This window comes from Taudactylus pleione, unplaced genomic scaffold, assembly GCF_031769625.1.
Source record: "Taudactylus pleione unplaced genomic scaffold, aTauple2 ptg001574l, whole genome shotgun sequence".
In the NCBI taxonomy this organism is placed as follows: domain Eukaryota; kingdom Metazoa; phylum Chordata; class Amphibia; order Anura; family Myobatrachidae; genus Taudactylus; species Taudactylus pleione.
Window position 1 is genome coordinate 348,119 of NW_028285971.1, and position 6,168 is coordinate 354,286.

Here is a 6,168-nt window from a genome sequence, read left to right on the forward strand (position 1 = left end):
TTGACAGGGAACCAAGATGGCCGCCCCTTCAATTATTATATGTAAAGTTAAAAAAAAAAATAATAAAATGAGGCTGTGTGAGATATTTATAAACCTTCCTCATCCCTCCCCCACCTGAATCACACAGCAGCTACTCCCCCTTTTATTAAGACCATTTCTATTATACACACAGGCAACAGCCTCTCTCTCTGGTGCAACAGCAGCACAAAATGGCTGGGGGCAAGCTGGCACAAAACAAAAATAATATATATAGGTTTATAATATGATATGAGACTGGGCATATGATGTGTGGGTTTGGCTGTATCCATACATGACAACTAGACAGAAGTTAAAGTGCTGTCTGATGGTATTTATTTTTTTGGCAAAACAAGTTTTTTGTTTATTTTGGTACACATGCATCAATATTCTTGTGTGAGAACTAGGGATGAGCATCGATACATGGTCTTAAAAAATAAATAAAAAAAATCTATAATCGTTCCTGGTGACTTAATGCATGGGCAGGATCGATGCTGGTGGCGTTTTCCTTACCTGGACCCCGGTGGTGTATTCCTATTTTATTTTAACTGTACTTGCGCCAAAATAATATCAATCTCTGGAAAAGATCGATATCACTTCGCTGGCCTTCCTGTGCGTTAAATGCAAAGTAGCCGATACCTGCCTCGATCGGCTGCCGGTTGCCCGTCCTTTTTGAGAACAGAATTTTATATATGATTGTGTGGTATCTATTGGCGCAGGTGAGCACAGTTTTACTGCTGTTTACTAGGCTTTTAGTTAGTGTCCTCGCATAGCCCCTGGTTAATCAGGTGGGCTATGATCAGACATGTACTGTGCATTTTGTCTCCTGTTTTCCACCATGTATGTTTTGTGTGATGAGAAAAGGTTATTTTGTACAAGTCATTTTATAGGTTATATATTTTTGCAAATATCCTAGATCCTCCACTCTTTTATGTGGCACACATGGTTTACTTTAGGGTTCAAGCTAATATTTATTGACTTGGTGAATAAAGTTTTTACAAAGTTTATTTTTAAGTTAAAGTATAACCAGTTAGGGATTCTTAAGAACAGTTTAATATCAATGTTTTCAGCTGATTGTAGTAACAAGTACTACTCAGCACTTAAGACAACATACTCATTGGATTTATATTGGTACAGTTTTACAGGGTGTTGCGTATTCTGCAAAAGATGAGTCCCAACTTTCAAAATGTTCTGAAAGTGTTTGTTCGACTCGCAACCAAGTTGCATGTCCTATAGAGCTCACTAGCTGAAAAAAAAGATGCTACCACTACCACTATTTGCTGCTGTCAGTATTATGGGGTCCACACAATCAGCTTCCGTTCGTCTCGTTTCAGGCCTGTTCTTGTGTGCGGATGTTATAAAGGCGCAAAAGTGCATGTTATCAAAGAAATAATGGCCAATTATGATGAGAGTAGATGACACTGGAACACATTGGTTGGCATGAAATGTAATATGGGAAAGCCATTTGATTTTTTTTTTTTTAAATTAGACATAGGGGTAGTATTACTAAAACACGGGTTGTCAAAGTCACCGATGGCTTTGACCCATAGTTATATATGATATCTAGATTTTGCCCCAGTCTTAGTCAGTTCATGTAGTGGAGAAGATAAATGCCTCCTGAGTTGTGGCAAGGTTTATAGCTGACAAGCCAGCCTATGGAGATTGTCACATTATTACATAGGTTATTTCACACAAGATGTTACCTAAGACCCAGCTGAGACATAGGTGAAGAGATGACGTGAGGTTTAGACAAGGAGAGAAATCATGTAATATTCATTGCAATTTCTTTCACAGACTGACAGGAGGGGGGGCTGCCAGCATTTAGCTAATTATAATCTGCAAAAATTTTATTTGCTTCACATTTTTTTAGTTTTGCTGTAATTTATGTGCAAAACATTCTAAATCAACCAGATTTATAATACCATTTTGCCTTTCTTCGATTAAAATTTAGATATGAAGAAAAAAAAAAGATGGCTTCCTGCACCATCGCTCTCATTTGTTTATTTTTTTATTTTTTTTTTAGCTAAGAGAAGAAAGACAATAAATATATATTTCTTTTGTGAGGTGAGGGAGGAGGCTGGGGTGTTCAGCAGTCATGCTCAGTCTGACATCAGACTTGCATTAAGATTTAACTCTCTGCAAAGCTGATGGCTGTCTGGGAATGAATAAAACAATATGAAAAGGGGGGGGGAAATTTCATCTGGTTATATCAGAAAGGATACTTTTTATATTCTTGAATTAACCTAAGGTTCGATTTATCTACTAAATCGGGAATGATCATTAACAAATAAAAATGTCTATTAATATCTCAATTACTGCAGTTCTAGTCAGAAAGTCTTATAAATCTGATTATACAGAAATATTGTGTCTGGTGGGGGTAGATTAGGGAGTGTAAGTGCTCTTTATTTTCCTCATCTCCATATTGAATGTACTCGCTTATGCGACATACGCAGGAGAAAAAGCTAATTTTGATCTTTGACACGAATCCTAAATTTCAGACTTACAATTTTTTTCTTATTTCTGATTGAATCCATATACATTGTAAAACGCTAATAATGAAGCCTAAAGTACTTTTTATTATTTATAATGAAGAAGTATAATTTATGTGTAATCTGGAGAATTTATGGCAAATGTTTTTTTCGGGTCAGAATTTTGTGCAATCTTTCAAAATATATGAAACCAACTCCTCTTGTCACTATGAGATCCTACAGTACCATGGTGTTAAAGACCCTAATCTCGCTCTCTATTTATTTATATATATATATATATATATATATATATATATATATAATATCTAAAGAGTGATAACAATTATGTTATCATGTTCGCATGTATCAACAGTTGGTAAGAATTCTGACCCTTCCCACCAGTGTTACACCCCTTTCACACTGTCAGCAATAATCTGGGTTACTTCTTGTGAATGCGCAGCAGCCCGGGATATTGCGAAGTGCGAAAGGGCCCAGTTGAAATAAGACCAGTCGAGCGACCTGCATTTCAACTGGTCAAGAGCAGGGTTGAACACGGGTTCATCCTGGATCGTGGTGCAGTGTGATGTGAACGGGTAACCCGGGGTGATGGGATCCGTTCACAGCATAGGAAAAGCTAGCGCTTGGAGATGATCTCATCTCTAAACACCAGCTCGGCACATGACGGGAGTGATATCATTGACCCAGCAATACGCCGGGTTTGACCGCCAGTCTGAAAGGGGTCTCAGCTGGGTTGCACTCAGGAAGGACCCATGTTCAAAATCATAGGTTAGACCTGGCAATGCGGTGTGAAAGGGGTATCAGTGATGTCACTTCCAGAGAGGTTGGTTTAACGCACATCTACAGTCTCCAAACTTTTATTATTTCCCATACTTACTCATCACACGCTCTATTAGACAGTTACCTGGTGGAGCAGGACCACTGATTAACAAGGGGGCTTGGTTCACTTCTATAGAATCTACACCAAGATTTTCCTAATGGTTAGCCAACCATCTGTGGTGGCAGGCCACACCCCCTCTGGTGGATGACACTCCCATTAAGCATGGGCCCTTACCACTGATTATTCCGGTGGGCCCCTCATGCTCCAGTCTGACACTGCACACGCTACTTCGTGATGAAAACACACACTCCTGATATGTACCAATAACAATATCACAACATTATTAACAACCAAAAATGTGTAACAGTATAGAAGAAATGGAAAAGGCACACAGGGATGCTTACGCAGTTGAGCGATTATCGGTGGTCTGCGTATGAGATGCATTGTGTTTGCATTAAGTTTCATTGCTGTTGTCGCTCGCAGTGAGGATTTATTTGCAAATTGATTGACAGGCAGGGACAGTTTGTGGGTGGCAATGGGGGGGTGGCGACTCAAATGTAGATGTGTTGCGACCGTGTCTCAGTCTGCGATCTCGATTGCAATAAAAATGACCTCGGCATCTTCCGACAACCATTTTGCGTGACCATTGGGTTACACAGCACTCTGATAATAGACTGATCTACAGGCGATGCTGCTTCTTTGTATGCAGATGCTTGGATTTGTGAAGCTGCTGGTGGCCAACTCAATGCAAATCTTGGCAGCTGTGGCATTTCCATATTTTCGCACAGCCACTGCATACAAATTCACAGTATTAACGTATATATCTCTATATTAGGCCTCTAGTTGCCTATAGTGTATTCGGGTGTGGTATATTAGGTCGACATTTATCATGTCTATACAGATTGACATGATAGAATGTTGACCTAACCTGGTCCCGGCAGCTACAGCATCTCCCAATATCCCAGCGGTCATGTGTGTAGCAGTTCCGGCACAGACTTCTGACCACTCGAGTGTTGGTCCAAGTTCCCAGGCATCAGATCAAACAGGGATACTACTCCAGTTTGTTTGTTGTCCCAAAGCCAGACTGCTCAGTCAGACCTATTCTGAACTTGAAGGATCTCTGGTATTATTACCCTAAAACTCCCATTACATCGGTCTGTAATAAACTGGTCCCCACCCATGTCCTATAGATTGTAAGCTTACGAGCAGGGCCTTCCTACCTAAATATCTGTGTGGTATTATCCAGTTTTGTTCTATTTATGTTTCCAATTGTAAAGCGCAACGGAATATGCTGCGCTATATAAGAAACTTAATAAATAAAATAAAATTACCTTTTCATTTCCATCTCCCTGCATCTCCTAGCCATTACTGAAACTTGGATTTCTCCTTCATCCACTAGGGGACACTGAAGCCTTCATGACAGTGGGGTATAGATATGTGCTAAGTGGGAGCTGGCACTTTAAAATTTAGAAGTGTGACTAGCTCCTCCCCCTCTATACCCCCCTACAAGCCCAGTCTTAGATTGTGCCCGAAGGAGCTGGTCATGTTTTTACAGACTTCTCCTTAGGGCATGTTAAAAGTTATATTAAAGATTGAATAAAGAATATGCTTTTGAGGAGATGACAGGCATCGGCTGCCCCTGCCTGTTTGCACCGTTGGAGCTGTCGGGGGGACCCGATCGCAATTGCTTGCGGTTCGCGCATGGGTCTCCGGCTACGAAGATCACTGTCTCCGGGGACACATGCCGCTGCGTGCATCGCGATCCCCCGCTAGCCTGACCGCCACTAGCAGCCTTGGCAGCTTGTAAGTATGCTCATGGCTCCCCGACTAGCGGAGTAGCCAGGAAATATAACAGCGGTCTTTAGCAACACCGAGTTTAAAATGAGCGCCATAACGGGACAGAGCTTAGCTTTGGAGTCTGCTCCTTCCAGCGCTTCACTGAACGCATGCTGGTGGCCATCACGCGGATCCACTGCTAAGGAGATCCATCTAACACAGAGCTGCTTATATATACACTGATACTGAGAGCCTAACCTGAGTCTGTGAGTGATCAGTGGGGTTTAGGCTTAGTAGGAGAGCATTTAGAGCAGTTACTTGTTTGTCTGTGCCTAGCTCTTTTAACACTACTAAGAGCACTGATAGGGCAAGTGTGACTTTCCTTATCTGCCCTTCTCTCCTGCCTTTCTATATTTTCTCAGTCTCTTCCCTCTGACACTGTCCACTATGCTATTGTGTTGTGTGCGTGCAGTGTTTTGTGTACCATGGCTGGAAAGAACTCCCAAGGCTTCTCAGAAGTCAATGACTTGCAGTAAATGTGCAGAGAAGTTCACACATGGGCAGTCATCTAACTCCCTCTTGTGTGACAATTGTGATCCAGAGCAAAAAGCTCAAGAATTAGCACAGATGCCTGAACCGCCGACGCAATTTACATCTGTTATGTCGCATCTATCTGCCGAGCTGGAGGATTCTCTTAAGGATAGAGAGGTTTCAAGGTCGGCTTCTCTAGAGGAACCGGCATGGGTGCGGTCCCTAGCTAAATCAATGGAGGGGATCACAAAAGCCATGGCACCGTCCCATGCCACGTCCGCGGGACTCTCGCCACAGGTCTCCAAAAAGAGACTGTTGCCCTCAGTCCTCCAGTCGGAGGAAGAGGATATACCAGCTCTAGAAGAGGGCGAATATACTCAGGATTTGGCTGAGTAACAGCTGCAGGATGAGCCTTAACCTGTTGCCCAGGGGATAGAGGTGTTAATTGCTGCAATACGCCAGGTATTAAAAATAGAAGAGGAGGACAGAGGTCCTGCTCGGCCGTCTTTTTTTTCTTAAAGAAACATAGACAGGCTTCCT